The 23,503-nt window shown below is 32.9% G+C and overlaps 1 long non-coding RNA gene and 1 pseudogene across 1 annotated transcript; one reads left to right on the forward strand and one right to left on the reverse strand.

The window, feature by feature from the left end:
* LOC133189281 (uncharacterized) overlaps positions 1–12,309 on the forward strand; it is a 33,096-nt pseudogene extending 20,787 nt beyond the window's left edge.
* A 10,027-nt stretch (positions 12,310–22,336) lies between these two features.
* LOC133189163 (uncharacterized) lies at positions 22,337–23,470 on the reverse strand. The gene is made up of 3 exons (XR_009721422.1): positions 23,361–23,470; positions 22,832–23,007; positions 22,337–22,416 (listed from the first exon to the last, which is right to left on the reverse strand). It is a non-coding gene; the product is annotated as an uncharacterized LOC133189163 (long non-coding RNA).
* Between the last annotated feature and the right edge of the window lie 33 nt (positions 23,471–23,503).

The following is a 23,503-nucleotide window of genomic DNA, read 5'->3' on the forward strand; positions in this document are numbered from 1 at the left end:
TAGTATAATAAGGTGGGGGATGTAGCACGTATCAAGGATCGATTATTTATTTTCCTATCAGTCGAGGACAAATTATTTAATTTCAGTATTTTCAAGAACAGACTATTAGTTTCTAAAATCTGTCACCCTCTTCCCCCCACCCTCGAATCAAATGGTCATCCCTTTACTGACAGGCATCAACTTACATAACATATCATTCAATACGAACATGATACACCTGAACTTTGTTGTTGCCAAGTCTATTTGTTATCCAACTTTCAACTTCCACTTTTGTATGGTCATGTAAATGTAGCTTGACTTTAATTATTTAGGTAAAATCAATAGCCTAGTTCTCTCACATTATAATTCAGTTTTGGGTTTTTTTCCACACTTTTTTCACATTCGTTTTAAAAAAAAACACAATGGCTTTCCAAGGCTGTATTCATTATATAATATATCACTCTGACTGAGAAACTACACCTCTTCTTACAACCAATTCAAAGTAATTCTGATATCTGAAGTTTATTTTTTATCCCCATTTTGAAACTCCTAAGACCTTGAGGCTTAGGCTTCAATATCATGAATGTGTACAGAGTTGATTTCCTGTACCATGTGGTCTTGTACATTTCCCCTTTGTTCACACATCAAAATCACTCTTTTGCATGCAGGAAATAAACAAAGTGGTTAAAATGTGTGTGCACATTAAATAAACAGAAAAAATACTTGATTTTACTTGAAATCCAGGATATTTGTTGACAATGTAAACAACTTCCAGTCAGTTTTGTCCAATGATTTTTTTTTATCTCTCACACTAAAGAGCTCACAATTATCAAAGGGAGATAATTCAATTTTTAAATGAATATCTGCTATTTTAATCATAGATTTCTCATATTTATAGACTGAATACCAACAATGTTTTTAAATTTTTTTTTTTTTTTTTTTTTAATTAGATGTCATATTTTTCATTTCTGTGAATAACGTGAATTGAAGTAGCCATTTCATTAAATAACATTCCCAAAAATTGCATTTTTTTCAGGAAAAAAATCCACTTTAGACACTGTTTCCATGGTAACTATTAAACATTCATATGATCTAACAATATTTTTTGGAGTAGTTTATGAAGTGGTAAATTCCAGCAAAATTTGAAAAAAAAATCTGTGACTATGCGTGCCACAAAAGTATAAGTGGTTACAGAGAATGGTTAACCACACCGAGTTCAGCACACATGCATGCATGTCTTTGCAATCAGGTTTGATAATAGCATAATGTAAGAACGCACTTAATTTATAGATCTTTATTAAAAATTTCTTCCTTTTTTTTTCAAAACTATGAAAGTTACAGCCGTATTCAATTTCAACCAATCTAATTGTAGCACATTTTCAAGATTCCTCATATCAGTTTTTGTAGAACATTATATGTCCATATTTTAAATTTCATTGTATTTTGGAAACCAAGGAAGTTATCGAAATTTTTATGTCAGCCAATCAGAGTGAAGCGCATGTGCTGTTTTTGCAAATTTTCTCACATCACCTAGATTACAATACAAAAGTAATTTAAGTTATTAATAAACAGACGTTCAAAGCAAATCATCAAAAAGGACATTAAATGACGTTTCAATTTTACCAATCACCATGTGCATGCCAATTTGTTTCACATGCCTGTTAACTCTAAAACGTTTCATGTTAATCGGATGAGTAGTTTCTGAGAACACACAGGACAAGAAAATACTGGAGAAGAAATTTTAAAAAAGAAAGTAAAACAATATATTCCCAAATTTCGTTTGGGGAACATACTTGAATAATAACAGTACTTTTCAGAAGAATGGCTGAAAATGAAATTTCATAAGACAACAATTTTTTACTTATTTTTAATACACGTTTTCTACACTAAAAACACACAAAGTGAAAGTCAATGACCACATTAAGGTAGATGAGAAGGCAGCATCAGTTTGACCAAAAGAGAAATTCATGTACCAAAGTATAACAATGCATTTTGTGATAAATGTTATAATATTACCTTTTACAATATGATTAATCAGTAAGGAAAATTTATTGACACAAGTATTATAATGCAATATGCAATATATGTAATACATAATAACATTTCCTTTTACAATCTGTTTGACCAGAAAATTCAATGACACAAATATTACATTGCAATATATAAAAAAAAAAAATGTAACGCTACAATCTTACAAGATGCATTTCTTACAATCTTCAATCTGCAACTCTGAGATTTCTGACTATTTACAGGCAAAGCTTTTACAATAATATGAGGTACATAAGTCTTATCCAATTCATAGAATTACAGTTCCAGGTATATACATACAAGTAATGAAGTAATTGTCATGCAGTCTCTATTCACAAAAAAAATTAAAGATTTTATATTACAGAGGCGTTATGAAAAAAGAAAAAAAAATTAACAGTGAAAATTAAACTTTACGGCTCATATAACCACCCCTAACTGGAGACAAATTTTATATGTACATGTTTTGAATTTTAAAGGATGAGCATACAATTGTGCAGTTGTAAACAGGGCTCTGATTTACTGCTCTTTACATACCTTGTAAATACAGGGGCAGAAACAAAACGTTAATCCTGCACATAGCAAATCTGATCAAAATATGATCTTGCACAGATAATATGAATAAATATACAATATGTCTAGGCAATCTGCTGACTTTGAAAAAAAAAGATACATTGATTTTAGATGTAATCAAATTTGTTACACTGTGTCTCTGCAACAGCTGATGTAAAAATACAAAGATTGTATGTATTTTAAGAGATTTACACATGTTTTACTTAGATATAAAGACAGAGAGGATGATAGATGATTGACTCATATATGTAACATAATGAAAATATACAATGATACTGCCCAGGTAGCACAAAAAATTTTCAAAACATTTTATTGCAGTTATAAAAAGGTTTTTTCAAAACATTTCAGAGTTAACATTTTTAAAATGTTTTAAAAACATTTTTCTTTCCCATTGTAACATTTTAAAAACATTTTAAAAATGTTTTCAGAAAGGTTAAAGTAAAATCTTTAAGGAACATTTCTAGAAAATGTTTTTGAAACGTTTTAAAAATGATTCCAAAGGTATGTCTTGTTTGTATATATTAAACAGTTTCATATTACGTTATAAAAATGTTTTTAAAACATGAAATAAAACATTCCTCTTCTCCATATATGAAACATAGTAATGTTAGGTTTCTAAAACATTTCGAAGGAACGTTGTCAAAATGTTTTAAAAACATTCTTAATATTGCTTATAGTTTAATATTTAAATGTTTCAGTGTTGATTGTGAAAATGTTTTTAAAACATTGAACAAAACGTTTTCCACTCCTACAACTGAAACATTTTATTTATAATTTATGCAACATTCTATAGAAACATTTTCAAAATGTTTTTAAAACATTTATATCATTGTTAATATTAATGCATTTGTTTATTTTCAAAGTATGTTGTAAAAATGTAATTAGAACATTGACTATAAAATTTATCCTTTTAAAGACTAAAACATTTTATTTAACATTGATGCTATATTTTGTAATGTAATTTTCAAAATGTTTTAAATGACTAACCCAATTTTTCCCGAGAAAGTTTCTGAAAAAAATATATAGAATATCCAGAGAGGATTGAGATTAAATGAAGAATTGTTTTTTAAAATGTTCCGAAAACATTATCCCTGTATTTTTCTTTCTTTTTTCAAAAATTCTTATTGAGTTGACAGACATGTAATCAATACAAAGTTCACTGAATAAACAAAAGATACTTTAATTTAAAAAAGAAAACAAAATAATAAGCACACTGTTTACAATAATTAACACAGCCTGATTTTTTACGATCTCGTCTGTTGCATCATATTTCTTCAACTCCAAGGCAGCAGATTAGGAGTGGCTTCACTGGTCAGTTTCAGTGTCATGATAACCTTGTTATGCAATTCTCCTGCTGGGTAGCGCGTTAGAGTGTTTAGTGGTTTGCAGCTTATCTAGGCCAAAATCTGAATTCTGGTAAACAGGATGTGCGCGTTTTCTTGTTGCTGATTTTCAAACAAGATTTTTGCATCATATAAGCCAGAAGAATTAGCGCTGGATTATTAACACCTGCTTTGTGAGTATAATTTCATCAGAGATTTCAAAAGATAATTTTTAAACATGTTTAAAGTGACTTTTTTGTTACCAGTACATCATTGTATTTTAGTATGCATATGTGTAGCAAAAACAAAGCTATTATGTATTTGAATTGAATACTTTAGGCAACAACAAATGTACCTCCTTGTCTTATGTTGATCATAACTCAAAATATCTAAGTGTTGAAACATGAAACCATATTGCAGTTAGATGACAGTTCCATCAACAGACATGAATTTCATTCGAACTGATTACATATTTCCTGACATACACCCTAAAATATGTCTATTCCATGTTCTTGCAGAATATCAAAACCAACGGTATTAAGACCTATGTTAAAATACTCATTTTCACCTTCCCCCTTACCAACAATGACAATTTTGAAGCAGTTTTCCTCACCGAAACACTGTTCGGCCTTTTTTCTGGAAAGCGCTCTCCTTGGCTGACCGCTGGTGGACAGTTACCACTCGTCCTCCTGTCGAGTTGTTCTTGCGTTCCTCCTGGAACAGTGCAGTGATCTTCACACAAACCTCATCCTGAACATAGTGCTGCATCTACAGATATAGAATAGACAACATATATTATTACAAATCAAGAACCCTTTTGAGCATGTACAAATACAGAGAGTGATAGTCTTATTTTACAATCCTAATGTATGTTAGTGAAACGAGTAAATGTTATTCACGTTTATTTATGACAACTAGCAACTTTTTTGATTAAGGTAATCTACAATTTGATTTTATTAATTATCAATTTGGTCTCTGACCAGTAGAGCTAAAACAGCAACATTTATCTAATTTAGACATTTTTTAATAAGATTTTTCAATATGATAAAATTCAAAATAAATTATATATCAGTTACCTTTCTTTTAAACACATTGTATAAATCAATTTAAGATTTTTTTTAAAATGATAAATATCCTTTATTTTGAGAACTACATGAATGTATAAATGTTTCTTTTTTTTAATACCAAAGGTGTAGATTGAAAAATTATCTGAAAGGCTTATACATTGACAGCTATTTAAATCACATGACCTGGATTTAAATCACGAACTGGATATAAATCATATGACCTGGCAAACCAACGTAACGAAGTAGATTATCAGACAGTATTTAGAAAGCCATATTGATACTACAGGGAATTCGCAGACATTAACTCAATTTTAATATATATCACTTTTTTGCTAGTAAATATCCTCTACCTGAATTAAAAACAAACATTTTGAAAAGTCCAAATCCTTCAACAATAAGGAGCGATAATATAATTATGCATGAATATACTGTACATGTGTTAAGAGTTCCAGCACAGGGATTTGAGATCACATTTAATTTGTATCTATTACCCCATCAATGATAATTTTCCGATAAAATTCTGGCTTTAGATTGGTTGAGGTCTGTCACGTGAAGCCAGTGTAATACTTATATACGGTCACTTGAAAATATTATATACATGATCGTGGTCAATACAGAGTTATCTTTTCTTTTGTTACACTTAGAATAACTCTACTTTCTTAGCTTTTTAAATTGTTAATAGACAACAGGCTTGCTGATTAATAAACACAAACCCCAGTTAAAGGTGAACTTTTATTTAAAACAAGCTAGCTCTCACAAATATTAACTATTCTCCTTGTTTAATTTTCTTCACATTGTCAAGTACTTTCAATGATTTTCATCCTTGATAATTTTGTTTTACATGTCAATCACTTATTATCATGATAATTTAATATATATTCTTACTTAAAAATATTTTCATTTTTTTTTATTTATTTATATTGTCATTTTGGTTTGCACAAAGCATAAAAAAAAACAAAATTCTCAACAAAGAATTTATCCTTAACAATTTTGTATTAATTTTTTACAGCATCATCGTAACCTGGTCATTGACCCCCTGGACAGAGTTCAAGTACTGTGACCTGTGTCAAATAGCTGCATTAAATAGTCGCTGTGAACTTTGTCACGTTAACCTACGTAAGGCTTGTGTAAGGAGCATCTCTTTGATTCTTTCAAAAAACACAAGGTTGTACCTAACAAGCACAGAAAATCTGCTCCTAACTATCGAAAATGTCCAAACCATACCCAGAACCACTGTGAATTTTGCTGTGAGAAATGTGACATTCCTATCTGTTCTATCTGCATCTTTTCTGATAACCATCATTGGCATGAATTTATAGATGTTCTGAAAAAGGATTTAGAAAAAGACTTGGAAGAACTAGAGAAAGAATTTATCCTGCATATGAAGAAATTACCTTTGATTTAAAGTCTGAAAAAGTAAACTTTCAAATACATTATGAGAAAGTGACAACAGCTGTCACGAAACAAAGAAAAGACTGGCTCAAAGAAATTAACATCACTGTCACCAAACAGAAATCTCAAATTGATGAGATAAAAAAAGACACCTAGCTGTTCTAAAAATAATAACAGGAAAAGAAATTAAACAGAATACTACGGATGTAAAACAGAGTATTCTTGATCTGAAGAAAATTCTGGACTCCAATGATGTCTCCCTTACCTCTGCATACAAATCCAGGAATGCTGAATTCAGAACTTTACCTCCTAAAGTCAATGTTTCATTAGCTTTATCTTGTCCCCCAGTCAAACCACTGCTTGATAAACCAGAGCTCGTCACCACCTTAAACACTGGGTATAAATATCTACGCAGCGTTACCTGTATCAGTGATGAAGAAATCTGGACAAGTGGACAAGACAACATCATGAAACTCTACAACCTCCAGGATGAACAACTGAAGTCAATCCAAACTAAGTTAGGATACATACCACAGGACATAGCAGTGACAAGGAGTGGACATACAGTTTATACTGACCCTGATACAAGACCTGTAAACATAGCAAAGAATAAACAGATATAGAAAGTGATCAGACTACAGGGATGGAAACCTTGTCATGTCTGCAGTACCTCCTCTGGTGACCTCCTGGTTAGCATGGTTAGTGATGATAAACAATCAAAGGTTTTCCGTTACTCTGGCTCCATAGAAAAACAAACCATTCAGTTTGATACTGAAGGTAAACCTCTGTATTCATCTGGTTACAGTAGATACATCAGTGAGAACAAGAACCTGGAAATCTTTGCAGCTGACAATGGAGTCAGTGCTGTAGTGGTGGTTAATCAGGCAGGAAAACTCCGATTTAGATACAATGACCATACCTCTACTACCAAGGGATCTTTTAATTCACTTTGCATCACAACAGACAGACAGAGTCAGATCCTGACATCAGACCGCGACAACCACTGTATCCACATACTAGCTCAGGATGGACAGTTCCTTCGTTACATTGATAACTGTGAGGTATACAAACCATGGGGTTTATGTGTAGACACAGAGACAACCTCAATCTGGCTGAATTTTACAGTGGTAAAGAGAATTTAGGAAGTCAAATACATGTAAACACTTCATTGTCGTTGAGAGTCTATGTGACTGATATGCAATATGAAAAAAAACCCATTACATTGATTATGTGAACATGTACGGATATGTGCAAACGAAAGTGTTTGGACAGTGGGAAAATACATTTTAAAACCTAATGTTATTCTGTTTCTATTTCAAGAAATACTCTACTTACATTATAAATATTGATTTCTGATTAAACATCATATTATGCAGTGAATGTTCCAGCTATCAATAATTAACAAGAATTCTCTGATGAGACTGAAGCTCTACTGATATGTACTTATAATTAAGAAAGATGTATTTTGGTAGTCTACATTTGAAAAAAAAAACCTAATCAGCTCAATTAAGTATTAAGCATTATTAAAAGTGGACCAAAGTTGTAGGAGAAGAGTCATTTTGAATGGATTTCAAGGAAAAATTCTATTTTTAGTATCCAGATAACACCACATGTTACAAACAAAACCAATTTGCATAATGATGTTTCTTAATCTAGTCTACTTGTGTTCTAAGTCTTATTAACATTATACATAAACTGTAAAAGAGATAGTGTTTTGAAAGAATTTCAAGGAAATATCTATTTAGAGAAGCCTTGCAATACTGTTTGTCAAAATCAAAAACTGATACATGGAATTAAGTATCTTAATGTAGTCTGCTTTTCCATGTTTTACTTGAATTAGATTAAAACTGTAGGAGGAGTAGCATTTTGAAAGTTAAATGACTAAATTTTCAAACTTCAATTCTTGTAGGAGAAAAAATTATTGGGCCTAGTTTTTCATGGAAATGAGTGGCCACTAGTTCCCCTGTGGCGTTGTTCTTCCTCCTGGAACAGTGCAGTGATCTTCACACAAACCTCATCCTGAACAATATGCTGCATCTACAGAGTAGAATAGACAAGATATATTATTCTAAATCAGGGTCCTTTTGGGCATATACAAATACAGAGAGTGATACTATTATTATATATGTCTTACATTATTCTGGTCTCTGACCAGTAGAGCTAAAGACAGCAACTTTTATCTAATTTAGAATTTTTAAATCAGATTTCTGATAAAATTCAAGATAAATGATATATATATTTTTTTAACACTTTTATTACCTTTCTTACACATTGCAGAAATCAATTTATGATTTTAATGATTAGATCAATACATCTAGAACATCCTCTATGATGAGAATATCCTGAATGTATAAATCTATCAGTGTTTTACTTAAATACCAAAGTTGCAAGATGAAAAATTATTTAAAAGGCCTATATATTGAAAGGTATTTAAATCACATGGCCTGGCAAAAGAACACCAGGAAGTAGATTGTCAGGCAGCATTTAGGAAGCCTTATTTATACTACAGGTAAAACTTTTTTTTTCAATTTTAATATATTACACCTTTTTGCTACTAAATATTCTGTACCTGAATTAAAAACAAAAAATTGTGAAAAGTGGAAATCTTTCAAAAATAAGGAGCAATATAATTATGCATAGTTTTTTTTTTTTTGTATGTGTGTAAGTCTCAGCATGGGGATTTGAGATCACATTTGTATCTATTACCACACCACTGATGATTTTTTTATGAAATTCTGGCTTTAGATTGGTTGAAGTCTGTCAAATGAAGGCAATCTCATACTTAAACACGGTCACTTGAAAATATTATATACATGGTGGTATTCATTACAGAGTTATCTTTCCTTTTGTTACACTTAGAATAACTCTTAGTCTTTTTTTTTTAAATTTTATTAGACAATAGGCTTGCTGATAAATAAACACAAACCCCAGTTAAAGGTGAACTTTATTTAAAATAGGACAGCTATCAAAGATATTAAGTATTCTCCTTGTTTAATTTTCTTCACATTGTCAAGTACTCTCAATTTTTTTCATCCATGATAATTTTGTTTTACTCGTCAATTAGTTATTATCATGATAATTATATATATATATTTAACTACAAAATATTAAACTTTTACTTTTTTATTAATATTGTCATTTTAGTTTGCACAAAGCATAAAAAATAAAATTCTCAACAAAGAATTTATATTTCACAATTTTTTTGTAAACAGTATCATCGTTACCTGTCATATGAGAAGACTATTATGGCAAGTCAACACCAGGAAGAAGATTGCCAGAAAGTATTTATAGGAAGCCATATTGAAACTACAGGTAAGACATTTTTTTTCAAATTGGAAAATATCCCATTTTTGCTACGAAATATCCTCTACTTGAATTAAAAACAAAAAATTGTGAAAAGTGGAAATCCTTCAAAAATAAAGAGCAATATAATTATGCATGATTATATTTTACGTGTACATGCCAAGACTATGATGGTCTCAGCATGGGGTTTTGAAATCACATTTGTATGTATTACCCCATCTCAGGTGATTTTTTGATAAAGACCTGGCTTAAAATTGATTCAAGTTTGCCACGGTAAGGCAGTGTAATACCTATACACGGTCGCTTGAAAATATGATATACTTGGTTGCGGTCATTACAGAGTTATCTTTTCTTTTTTCACACTTAGAATATCTCGAGTTTCGTAGGTTTTTTTTCTTAATTTTAATTGTTATAATAGTCAAGAGGCTTACTGAGTGTCTATTGACGAATTAAAAGTAAACTTATGTCAGCAACAATCACAAATTATGAAAACATTTTCTCCTAATACTAAAATAAGTTATTACTTCATGAAACACAAAAAACAATGTAATATATACCACAACATGACATCAAAACAGGCACTGTATTGGAGAAGTAAAACATATACCGAAAAGAAACAATTAATTTATTCATATGCCCTGACAGGGCATATTAAAAAAACTTAACGTAAAAAAAAAAAATACGTAAACTCAAACCCATGTTAAAAGTGAACTTATTTAAAACAAGACAGTTCTCGCAAAATTTATTATTAACAATTTCATTTGTTTCTTTCGCTCAATGATTTTTATCCTTGATGATTTTTTTTTTCACATATTAAGCTCTTCTTACCATGATTATACATATTTCATACTACAAAATATTTCACTTTTACCTATCTATTAATATTTTTATTTCAGTTTGCATAAAATAAAATCCTTAACACAGGAATTTTTGCGTTACAATTTTAAATATTTTGCAGCATCACCTAGACTTGGTCATATGAGAACACTATGATGGATCCCCTGAACAGAGCTCAAGTACTACTCCTCTGCGACTTGTGTCAAAGAGAGGCAGTACAAAGTCATTGTGAACTTTGTCATATCAACCTGTGTAAAGCCTGTGTAGGGGAGCATCTCTCTGATTTATCCCAAAGACACAAAGTTGTACAATACAAAGACAGAACTTCTACTCCTAAATACCCGGAATGTCCAATCCATTCAAAGAAACATTGTGAACTTTACTGTGAGAAATGTGACATTCCTGTCTGTTCTACCTGCATCTCCTCTGATAAACACCATGGGCATAAATTTACAGACATCCTGAAAAAAATAAGTTCCAAGAAAAAAGATCTAGAAAAAGACTTGGAAGAACTCGAGAAAAGAATCTATCCTGCATATAGAGAAATTACATTAGATCTAAACTTTCAAAAAGCAAACACTGAAAAACATTATGAGAAACTGACAAATGCTGTCACCAAACAAGGAGAAGACTGGCACAGAGAAATTAACATCATTGTCAAGAAAAGGAAATTTGAAATTGATGAGATGAAAACTAAAGGCCTGGTTGCTCTAAATAAACAGGAAAATGAAATAAAAAAAATTACTTCTGATGTAAAAAAGAGTATTCTTGATCTGAAGAACATTCTTGACTCAAGTGATATCTCCCTAACTTCTGATTACAAATCCAGGAATGCTCAATTCAGAAGTTTACCTCCTAAAGTCACTGTTTCATTACCAAGTTTCTCTCCTCATCAGATCAACAGAGAACAACTCAATCAAATGTTTGGTTCTCTGTCAGCATTATCCATTACAAATGAAAAGCATGGCTACACAATGAACACACTAGAAGCGGTATCCTGTCCTCTAGTCAAACCACTGCTTGATGAACCAGAGCTCATCACCACCATAGACACTGGTTATAAATACAGTGTTACCTGCCTCAGTGATGAAGAAATCTGGACATGTGGATATGACAAAACTATGGAACTCTACAACCTCCAGGGTAAACTACTGAAGTCAATCCAAACCAAGTCAGGGAAGATAACACGTGACATAGCAGTGACAAAAAGTGGTGATCTAGTTTATACCGACTCTGATACTAGAACTGTAAACATAGTGAAGAATAAACAGATACAGGAAGTGTTCAGACTACAGGGGTGGAAACCTTACAATGTCTGTAGTACCTCTTCGGGTGACCTCTTGGTTACCATGGACAGTGATGATAAACAATCAAAGGTTGCCAGATACTCTGGCTCCACAGAGAAACAAACCATTCAGTTTGATAGTGAAGGTAAAACTCTCTATTCATCTGGTTACTGTAAATACATCAGTGAGAACAAGAACCTGGATATTTGTGTAGCTGATTGGGGAGCCAGTGCAGTAGTGGTAGTTAATCAGGCAGGAAAACTCCGATTTAGATACACTGGTCATCCCTCTACTACCAAGGGATCGTTTGATCCCCTCGGCATCACAACAAACATAAAGGGTCAGATCCTGACTGCAGACCGTAACAACCACTGTATTCACATCCTAGATCAGGATGGACAGTTTGTCTGTTACATTGATAACTGTGATCTACATCTTCCATGTGGTTTATGTGTAGACACCAGAGACAACCTCTTTGTGACTGAGATGAGCAGGGGTAAAGTAAAGAAAATCAAATACATGTAACTACTTCATTGAAAAACAAAGACAAGACATTAATTATGTGAACATTTAAAAATTAATGTAATCAGCAGTGTATGAACAGTGGGTAAATACATTTTAAGACCTCATGTTATTCTGTTTATATTATAAAATAATCCTCTATTTACTTTATAATAACCGGTATTTATTTTTTAAATAAATATCATAATGTAGCAAATGTAAAACTTCATACTGAATCAGACGAAAAGAAATGCAAAAACACGAAATAAAAATTGGTTTGTACAAGGTTAGTTTATAATGAGAAAGAATGCCATGGACCTAAACAATGGAAATTAGAACAATATAAATTCCTTTAGTCAATATTTCAAACTTTTGTTGATAGGTTTATGTTCCAATCATCAAATATCTTTCACCAGAATTCTCTGACAAGACTGAAGCTCTACTGATATGTACTAATAATTAAGAAAGATGTATGAAATATATGTAGATAACGAACAGTATTCAATCTCAAAAGTCCATTAAACATTACAAAATAGGAGCAGAGCAAACACGGACCTCCAAAACATCAGAGGTGGGATCAGGTGCCATGGAGGAGTGAGCATCCTTTGCCGACCGGTCACACCCGCCGTTTGCTCCTTGTCATCATCGGGAAATAATTCAGTGTGTAAATAATGGCCTAACAATTAGTATGAAAAACTTCAGTCAACATTTGACTCAATGATAAATTATATCATTTGCTGACTAGGTCATTGTATCGACCATAGAACTTACGAAATGATGACTTTAAACGAGACTGCTGATATTCTTGTTTCATCAACTTGTTTGTCAATAATTAACCTTGTTTTAGAAATTGTACATACGTAAAGCATGCTCTTGCGTATCGAATCAACTGAGAGATATAAACCCCGTATGCAGGTGATGAAGGTATATTGCTGCATAAGTAAGGGAAGTTGACGATTGAAAAGTTAAAGTCATCACGTTTATCATAAAGCTTGGTTATTAGATTAACATTAACGTCTTTTTCAAGTAAAATATCCAAATATGAAACAGATGTGTCAGACTCTGTGGTATCTTTTATCTCAAGCTCACCAGGATATATCGTATCGACATAAGAATGGAAATAACCATTGTTAATTGACAATACGTCGTCGATATATCTAAATGTCGAGTTGAAGCCCAGAGCAAGTATTTTCTTCTTTTCAGGTCTATATTTTGGACAAATTCTGCTTCATATGAATACAAAAAAAGGTCTGCTAATAACGAGGCGCAATTGGTACCCAGGGAATTCCAATAGATTGTTGGAAGACCTGGTCTCCAAAAACCACATAGATATTGTCAATCAGAAACTCAAGCATCTGTTTAATGTCAACTTCAGAGTACTTGTGTGTACAATCAAAATGTTTTTTTAACAAAATAATTTTGCAAATGACCAATGACAAGGTAAGTAAATTTACGAGTTCCATTTTTATTGAAAAAGCAGCTGTCAATGATATCAAAAAGCCTGGACTTTAATTTATCGTGGGGAATGGTTGTGAATAAAGTTGAAAAGTCGTAAGTTTTTAGCTGTTGATTTTGGTAAATTCTTGTGATTTCAAAATTTCCAAAAGTTCCTTGGAATTTTTAAGTATCCACATCAGATTTACACCAAATATTGAAAATATTGTTGCACAGTACTCTTGAAGTTTTCCCTTCACTACTGTTAATATCTTAGTGAGGACTAAAGAAAGAGGCTTGGTTGAGCATTTACTGGAACATGCTATGTACCTTTGTTTGTAAGGATTTTCATGAAGTTTCGGAATCCAATATAAATATGGCAATTCAAATTCATTTTGGTTGTTTGGAATATTAAAATATTCAAAAATGACATATGATTTTGAAGAATTTCTTCCTTTGAAAGGGAACTATGAGTATAAGTTGGATTACCACTTGTAGAATTAAATCCAAGTTCCTCTTAAACACATTTAGTATAATGAGCCTTACAAACAAAGACAATGTTATTACCTGCTAAATGTCAGCAGGGACCAGTACGTACGGACATGTAATCTATCTAATTCTTTTTTCACTTCAGGATTACTGAATACAGAAGGATAGATGGTAAAATGGTAGATGTGTAAAAAAGCCTAATCAGATCAAAACTGTAGGGAGGAGTAGCATTTAAAAAGAATTCAAAGAAATATATACTTTGTAATAAGCACGAAAGACCAAAATTATAGGAGTGGAATAATTTTGAATGGATTTTAAATAAATGCTATTTTTAGTATCCAGACAACACGACTTGTTACAATCAAGACCTATTGAAAATGTACATAAACTGTAAGAGAGGTAGTGTTTTGAAAGAATTTCAAAGAAATTTCTATTTCTGGAAACCTTGCAACACTGTTTGTCAATATCAAAAACTGATACATGGAATTAAGGATCTTAATGTAGTCTACTGTTCCATATTTTACTTGAAATAGATTAAAATTGTAGGAGTAGTAGCATTTTGAAAGTTAAAAGACTGAATGTTCAAACTTCAATTCTCATAGGAGAAAAAATTATTGGACCTAGTTTTTCATGGAAATGACTTACAAGAAAAAAACATAACCTTTCAATACCCTTTGTCAAAATCAAAAACTTATATATGGAATTATGTATCTAAATGAATCAAAACTGTAGGAGGAGTAGATTTTTGAAAATCAAATGGTCAAACTTTAATTCTTGTCAAAGTAAATTTATTGAACAGAGTTATTCATGGAAATGACTTACCACAAAAAAGTCAATTATACACGTATAACGACTCAGGTTTCCAAATTAAAGCCATTATTTCCTCAACTGTCTGACAAGGTTCTATACTAGATTCTCCATGGTGAAGGCAATATAGGAATGGATACCACACATCTGTCTTAGCTGATCCTCATACTAAGTGGATTCTAGGTTCCCGTCCAGCAAACTCTTTACCGTATCCAGGAAGTATGGATAGTATTCCTCAGGCTCATTCTCATCTGTAAACATGGCAACAATCAAAACAAGAGGCCCATGTGTCACATCGCTCACCTGAGCAGATTGGCTAGGCAAAAGCACAAATCAATTCAGTATTAAAAAGATTACCGGAGGTGGGTGGTTGGGGTTGAATTTAAAACTACCTGATGATGCTTCCATGTCAATATAACAAATGGCTTTGTTGTACTTGAGTAGATTTTTTTTTTAAATTTCCCATATATTCCTTTGTAAAACTTTGATCCCCCATTGTGGCTCCTCCATATCCCAGGGGTCATTATTTGAACAAAATTGAATTTACACTACCTGAGGATACTTCCATATCAAAATGACTAAACATGATTTTCAGTTCTTGAGAAGAAGATATTTTCCTATCTGTTCCTATGTAAAATTTTCGACCCCCCATTGTGGCCTGACCCTATCCCCGGCGGTCATCATTTAACAAAACTTGAATCTACACCCTGAGGATGCTTCCAAATCAAAATGACTAATCATGGCTTCGCAGTTCTTCAGAAAAGGATATTTTCCTTTATATTTCTATTTAAGACTTTGATCCTCCATTGTGGCTCCACCCTATCCTCCAGGGGTCACGATTTAAACAAAATATAATCTACACTACCTGAGGATGCTTCCACATAAATATGATTAATCAGGGCTTTGCTATTCCTGAGAAGAAGATTTTCAAAGATTTTTCCTATATATTTCTATATAAAACTTTCATCCTCCATTGTGGTCCCGCCCTACCCCCGGCGGTCATGATTTGAAATAACTTGAATCTACACTACCTGAGGATGCTTCCATATAAATATGACTCATCATGGCTTTGCTGTTCTTGAGAAGATTTTTCCTTAATATTTCTAAGTAAAACTTTAATCCTCCATTGTGACCCCGCCCTATCCCCAGGGGTCATGATGTGAACAAACTTGAATCTACACTACCTGAGGATGCTTCCAAATCAAAATGACTAATCATGGCTTTGCAGTTCTTCAGAAAAAGATATTTTGTTATATATTTCTATTTAAGACTTTGATCCTCCATTGTGGCCCCAACCTACCCCCTGCGGTAATGATTTGAAATAACTTGAATCTACACTACCTGAGGATGCTTCCATATAAATATGACCAATCAGGGCTTTGCTGTTCCTGAGAAGAAGATTTTCAAAGATTTTTCCTATATATTTCTATGTAAAACTTTGATAGTCCTTTGTGGCCCCGCCCTATCCCCAGGGGTGATGATTTGAACAAACTTGAATCTACACTACTTGAAGACTTCCACATGAGTTTCATCTTTCCTGGCCCTGTGGTTCTTGAGAAGAAGATTTTTAAAAGATGCTATTAAATTTTCACTAATTCTTTATTATCTCCCCTTGAAAGAGGGCGTGACCCTTCATTTGAACAAACTTGAATCCGCTTTACCCAAGGATACTTTGTGGTAAGTTTGGTTGAAATTGGCAGACTGGTTCTTGAGAAGAAGTCGAAAATGTTAAAAGTTTACAGACAGACAGACAACTAGACGGACGGTAGACAGACATCTCGGCCCAACGACACCTCGGCCCGTCACGTTTGACACCTCGGCCCTGACAGGTCGGCCCAAGATAATTGACACGTCAGCCCATATAAAAGACTCCTCGGCCCAAGCAAAATTTTGTGATAGAAATAATTAATCCAGTGTCTTTCTGACGATTTAACGATTTTCTTCATAAAAATCAAATTGGGAAAGGATGGGGGTCTATGATAGATAATTGGTTCATTTCTATTTATAACTAAATAACTAAAATCATATACCTCCTTAACTTGCATCTCTTTCATGTGGAAAATGCGCAATATATATGCTAAGTAATACTATATTCAACATACTAGCAATTTCTCTGACGATTTGAAACATTTGAGATAGGTCAATAATCCGTGCATGAAAAGAAATGGATTACATTTAAACTTTTTTTTTTTGGTGAGGTTAAAGCGAGAATAAACAGATGCAACCTTTATAATTTTTTTTTATCTACAATATGGTTGAAACCATTAATCTTACATTAAAATTTTATGTTTCATTGACTGAAAAGCACACATTGATAGAAGAAGCGTAGAGAAAAATCGGATTCGAGATAGTTTAGCGATGTAAATGAATTTATGAATCTACAAGGGACATTTAAAAGTTCTGTTAACTGTTTGATAAAATGTAAACTTTCGTGAGTGTTTACTTGGAAAATAAAATAGAAAATATCCAATGGATGTAAATGTACTGACTCACAATTAAGCATGTTCGTAATTAACACCTCATTGTCACCAGTATAATACACACTTGACACTCCAAAGGATGCGCCGTGGCATACTGCATGTTTGTTTATCAATTAGCAGTTTAATTATATGTCTTCTCATTCCTTGATTATAGTCAAAATGCTCATGGAAGGTTTTTTATAATCTAAAAAAAAAAATTGATCGCATATTCGATTATTTTTTTCAACCAATATTTTATTTAAGTCGCAATTTGGAAATATAATATATTTCGTAATGAAATTTTGCTCGGCCGAGGTGTCTTATAGATGGGCCGACCTGTCTTAAATCTTGGGCCGACCTGTCTGAGCCGAGGTGTCATTGGGCCGAGATGTCAATGGGCCGAGGTGTCGTTGGGCCGAGGTGTCTGACATTCAGACGGACAGACAGACAGACGGACGCCGGACAAAAAGTGATCAGAAAACCTCACTTGAGCCTTTGGCTCAGGTGTGCTAAAAATTGTCTTGCCAACCATTATGTTATTATATTCTATGCAATAAGCGAAAAACTGAATGCTTTGTAAAACATATTCTATTCTAACTGGTAAGGGTTACAGTAAAAATTGTCTAATCTGGATGTTGTGTATTCCACAATTTGTTTTAATATGATATAATTTTCAGGTTCATATTAATTAATTCAATCGATAAAAATATTTTCTACTCCAGAATGTTGTCTAATCCAGCCAATTTATATGGAATCAGTGGAGTCTGGATTAGGCTTGTTTCACTGTATATCTGGAACACTGACATATCCATGCAAAATGAATCCCACAACAATATACTGAATTCAAATTTCAAGCTTAATATCTTGAATGCGAAAAACTTCCCATTTGCTTAAGATTTGACTGTAAGTGTAATATACTAATGTCCTCTAGGTTTCTTACTTGGACCTTTGAGTCTGAGGGTCACTGCAGTAGATTCCTTTCTGTCTTTCCTACACTGCGCCTCCTCTGCGGCGATTTTAACGGAATATTTGTATATCTTGTACAGGCGTTCACAAAGAATTTGATGGAGGTGGAAAAAAAGATACCAGTTATTGTTGACAAAGAACAGAGAATAAACATCATTCTGATTTTTTTTTTAAAAAGTTAGGTTCAAGAAAAAGTTGCAACTACATGTATGTGCATGTATTAAATAAGAAACCATTTGAATACAACCTATAACATTACTGAAATGACATTACTGGTGGGAATTTACCAAATTCTGCCTGTACATCCTCCTGCTTCTGGAACAGCTCGGCCACCTGAGAGTAGACTTCAGCCTCGTTAGGGGCTTAAAACCAAGAAACACGATTTGAACGTCACAAAACATTTCAGTGACCAATCAGTTTTACATTGTCTGTGTTACAAGTCTACTGCCACAAAAGTTTTCATTCTTAGTCTGGTATGGTCTGGCAGTATTTAGACCAGGTAAGTATAAACGTCCCTCTATGGACAAGATGTTCCCCAAACAGCTCCCCCACTCCCTTATGGTGCCACATTCCCAAACTTAATTAAAATTAGGCAATACTTTTGTATTATAGATGCACACTTTATTTTCCAGACTATTTTAGCGGATAACTACTCCAATACAACCGCACAGGTATTAGCCAATCAAATTTCAGTGCATGTGCTTGCATATGTTTTCTAGATTTTTCCACATATATTTTCTTTAAGAATCTCACAATATTTACCTACTTTAAAATATCAAAGACTTTCATTAATAATAAGCAAGATATAGGTATTAGCTAATCAGAATTCAGCACAGATTGCATGCATGTCTTTGCATTCAGATTTGACAATAGCATAATGTAAGGACACACTACACTTAAAGATCTACATTCTAAATTTTGTCCTTTTTTCAAAACTAAGAAAGTTATAGCCACTTAAGTTTCAACCAATCAAATTGCACCACACGGACATGAGCACATTTTCAAGAATTCTACATATTTTTTGTAGAACTTTATAATATATGCCCATACTTTAAATTCCGTTGTATTTCGTCAAAAAAGATTTTTTTCTCAGCCAATCAGAGTGAAGAGCACGTGCATAATCTACTATTTTTGCTAATTTCCTTACATCACCTCGATTACACCACTAATTGAAGTTAATATACTGATGTTCAAAGCATATCATAAAAAAAAGGAAAGTAAATGCTGTTTCAATTATACCAGTCATCACGTGCAAGCAAAATGACCTTTGTTCCGCATGCCTGTTAACCCTAAAAGGTTCCATGTCAAATGGATGACACTCGTGGACACAGAAGTTTTCAAAAAGAAAGTGAAAGCAATATATTCCATAACTTCGTTTTGGGAACATATTTGAAATAACAGCTATTTTCAGAAGAATGGCTGAAAGTAAAAGTACAAAAGAAGACAACAATTTTGGACTTATTACTTTTAATACACTTTTTCTACACTAAACATACACAAAGTGAAATTAGATGACAAACAAAGTGAAAGTAAATGACCACGTTAAGGTAGATGAGAAGGCAGCATCAGTTTGACCAAAAGAGAAATTCATGAACAAAAGTGTTACAATGTAATTAATAATAATTGTAATATATAATAACATTACCTTTTACAATCTGTTTGCTCAGTATGGAAAATTCAATGACACACATATTAAATTGCAATATATAATAAAAATGTAATACTAGAATCTTAAAAGTTGCATTTCTTAAATTTACATTGCAATTCTGAGGTTGATGACTATTTACAAGCAATTATTTTACAATAATAAGAGTTATATGTCATATTCCAGTCATATAATTACAGTCCCAGACATTACATGTAATAATGTAATTGTCATGCAGTCTCTATTCACAAATTGAAGATTTTACTTTACATAGACCATGTAAAAAATGATTAAAAATAATTAACAGTGAAAATAAAAATTTGTGGATCATATAACCACACCCATATGGAGACAAATTTCACCTGTTTTGAATTTTAAATGATGAGTTATACATTTTTTGCAATTGTCAATAGGGCTCTGATTTAATGCTTTTTACATACCTCGTAAATATATGGACAGAAACAAAACTTCGATTTTGCGTGTAGCGAATCTTCTCAAAATATGATCACTCACGGATAACATGAATAAATATACAATGTTTCTACGCATTATGCAAAGTCAGAGAAAATGCTGACTTCGAAATAAAGAATATTACACTGATATTAAATGTAATCGAATTTGTAACACAGTGTCACTTCAACAGTTGATGTTACAATATTTTATGAGATTAAGATATATTTTACTTCCCAGTGACGGAGTACATGATAGATGATGGTCTCAAAGATGTAACGTAATGAAAATATACAAACGTGAATTATAACTCAGTCCTTTTACAATAACAAACAAACTTTACTGGGGGATTAGGTATTTTTCTACATAATAAAATTTACCTTCCTGAATAAAAAAAAGTATATATATCTACAGATTGTTCAACTTAACACAGAAGTATATACATTAAAAATCTTATCTACAACTTCATTTTTAAAATCATATATTAAATCTCTTGTTTCAGGTACATTAACGTATAATCAATCAGACTGCAATTTTTTTACCAAGGCAAATGCCTGCATGTTGACATGAAATATACAGGGTGGTGTAAATTAATTATAAAAATCCCCATGATCAAATGACATGCAACCTTTAAGAAATGAAATTCAGCATTGTTTGAAAGTGTCAACCTATATAAATAATGACAATTAGTTGAATGCACTATCTCTTTAAATACATCATACAACGCCTATAAAAAGAGAGTTGTTTAAATGCATTCATTCTACCGTGTTTAAATGCATCAGTTTAGTTTCTTCCTATAGTTAACTTAAGATAATATTAAGCAAGTACTTGTTGAAACTTAGGTTATTATCTATAGATTCATTGGTAACCTCCTTAACTAGTGGCCTATTTCACTGGCTCAACTGGTTCCCTTGCCTCACTTTTGGTCTCGTATTCATATTCCACTTTGTATTTGTTAAAGATGAAGTAGCGCGTGGCATCCTCGGCATCGCAAGATTCCTTGGTGGTGGTACACGCTACCAGATCCTCGGTGCGTCCCATCAACCAATCCTCACTGGCCGACTTTTGATTCTCCGTTAGATTTTCCTCCCGCCAGCGATTTATCCAAGTGGAGAATTTGTCATGCAGCTTCAGGGACACTATCTTGTGCGACTGTAGTGACAAATACAAAAACTTTGAAAATCATAAAGTAATTGAAAATGTCTGAAATAAAGTTGCCAAAATATCTTGCATATCATGGCTATTACAAAATGATGTCAACTATCCTAAAAGAACAACTTAATTTTTAGGGGAAAAAGATTACACACAGACAGAATGATGCTTGAGAAACTTCTATCAGAATAGTTCACATAAACTTAAGGGCTCATAAATGTCACAGGTGGTAAAAAGTCAAGTCTCAACCTGGAATGGAACCCAGGGCCTCTGGCTTACGTGCCCGAGCTCTAACCACTGATCTAACGAAACCTGGTTTCAGGGGCATAAAACTTGAACCAGCTAACCTTCGATCTCTGTCTCACTTTTACAAAAGGAATACATACTGAAAAAGTCAGACTGAGATCAAAAGTGATCTCATCTAAGTTTTATGACTTGGAGCTTGACATATTGACAGACTCTCACTCACCTGTGAACCCTTTGACATAAACAATACAGAATTTTAAACCGTTCGTGACTTTTGTGCACTTACCCCCCTGCCTTGGTGAGTGCTGAACGTTTGTATAAGTAATACTCGCTATACACGATTTTGAATGAGTTGACATTAAATTTACACTCAGTGTTGTCCACATCCTCCGTGGATTGCTTAGGGACCCGGGGATTTCCTCCGTCTCAGTGTCAGACCGAGATTTCTGATTCTTCTAGTGAAGTCACCATTGTCTCACATTTCTATAGCAGATTTAACTTTAACACCTTCACCCATCTCTTAATTTAATGAAAATCATGCACATGTGCATGTATTAACAGGGTAGTAAAACAATATCTAGATAAGATAAAATAGACTTTAAAGAGAAACTAGCCCGTTCTTCCAAGGCCTGGCTACATCACCTTAACCTCTGACCTTGAGTCAAGGTCATGACACACTTTTAATTCATTAACAACAACGCAGATGAATACAAATTTAAGTCCTCATAAACACATGCTCAAGTCTGAGTTCATTCTAATCCAGGGTTCAAAAGTAACACCGTGTATTTTGCAGTTACTATTTCAAAATCTCATTGATCAGTGACCTTTAAAATATGACTTTGAGTTAGGAAGAAAGATTACCTGAGTAAAAAGAACTACCTGGTTGTGAAAAAATTACCAGGGTAAGAATATGGGTTTGTGGTTAAGGTGTTCCATCAGGTCTTCTGACACTGTGTCATTCATGGAGACGTACTTCTCCACATATTCAGATCAACGCTCCACTTCTATTGGATCATCAGACTGCTTGTGGTCAGTGTGTAGGAGTTCATAGGTCAACTTACACTCTTTCTTGAACTGTTGAAGAACAATTAAGACCTCTTTCTTTTTACATTTCTTGAATTACTTATGGTTACAAAGTAGCAGATAGGAAACTTACAAATCCAATAGCTTTAAAATATTCTTATTCTTCAAAATCTTTATGTACATCGTAGATGAAACTGAACATTTTAGTTTCGTGAGGAATTTATTATTTTACTTCAAATAATGAAAAATGAGCTAAATTCTTTCTTATTTTACAGGCAAATTCATCCAAATTTTAGGAATAGCTTCTTTAAAGATACCTGCAAATAACTGTATTTTGAAATACTTCTCACCCTTCTTTTTCTCCCCCGCCCCCTTTTGCTCTTTCTTCTATTACAGGTACTTACAATGACCACTTTGAAACAGTTTTCCTCACTGAGACACTGTTCGGCCTTTATCTGGTAGGCGCCATCCTTTGTCTGACCGCTGATGGACACTGGCCACCCGTCCCCCTGTAGCATTGTTCTTGTGTTCCTCCTAATACAGCTCA

The sequence above is a fragment of the Saccostrea echinata genome, unplaced genomic scaffold (assembly GCF_033153115.1).
Source record: "Saccostrea echinata isolate AGI-Se365-2 ecotype Australia unplaced genomic scaffold, CSIRO_AGI_Sech_v1 ptg000017l, whole genome shotgun sequence".
NCBI lineage: Eukaryota > Metazoa > Mollusca > Bivalvia > Ostreida > Ostreidae > Saccostrea > Saccostrea echinata.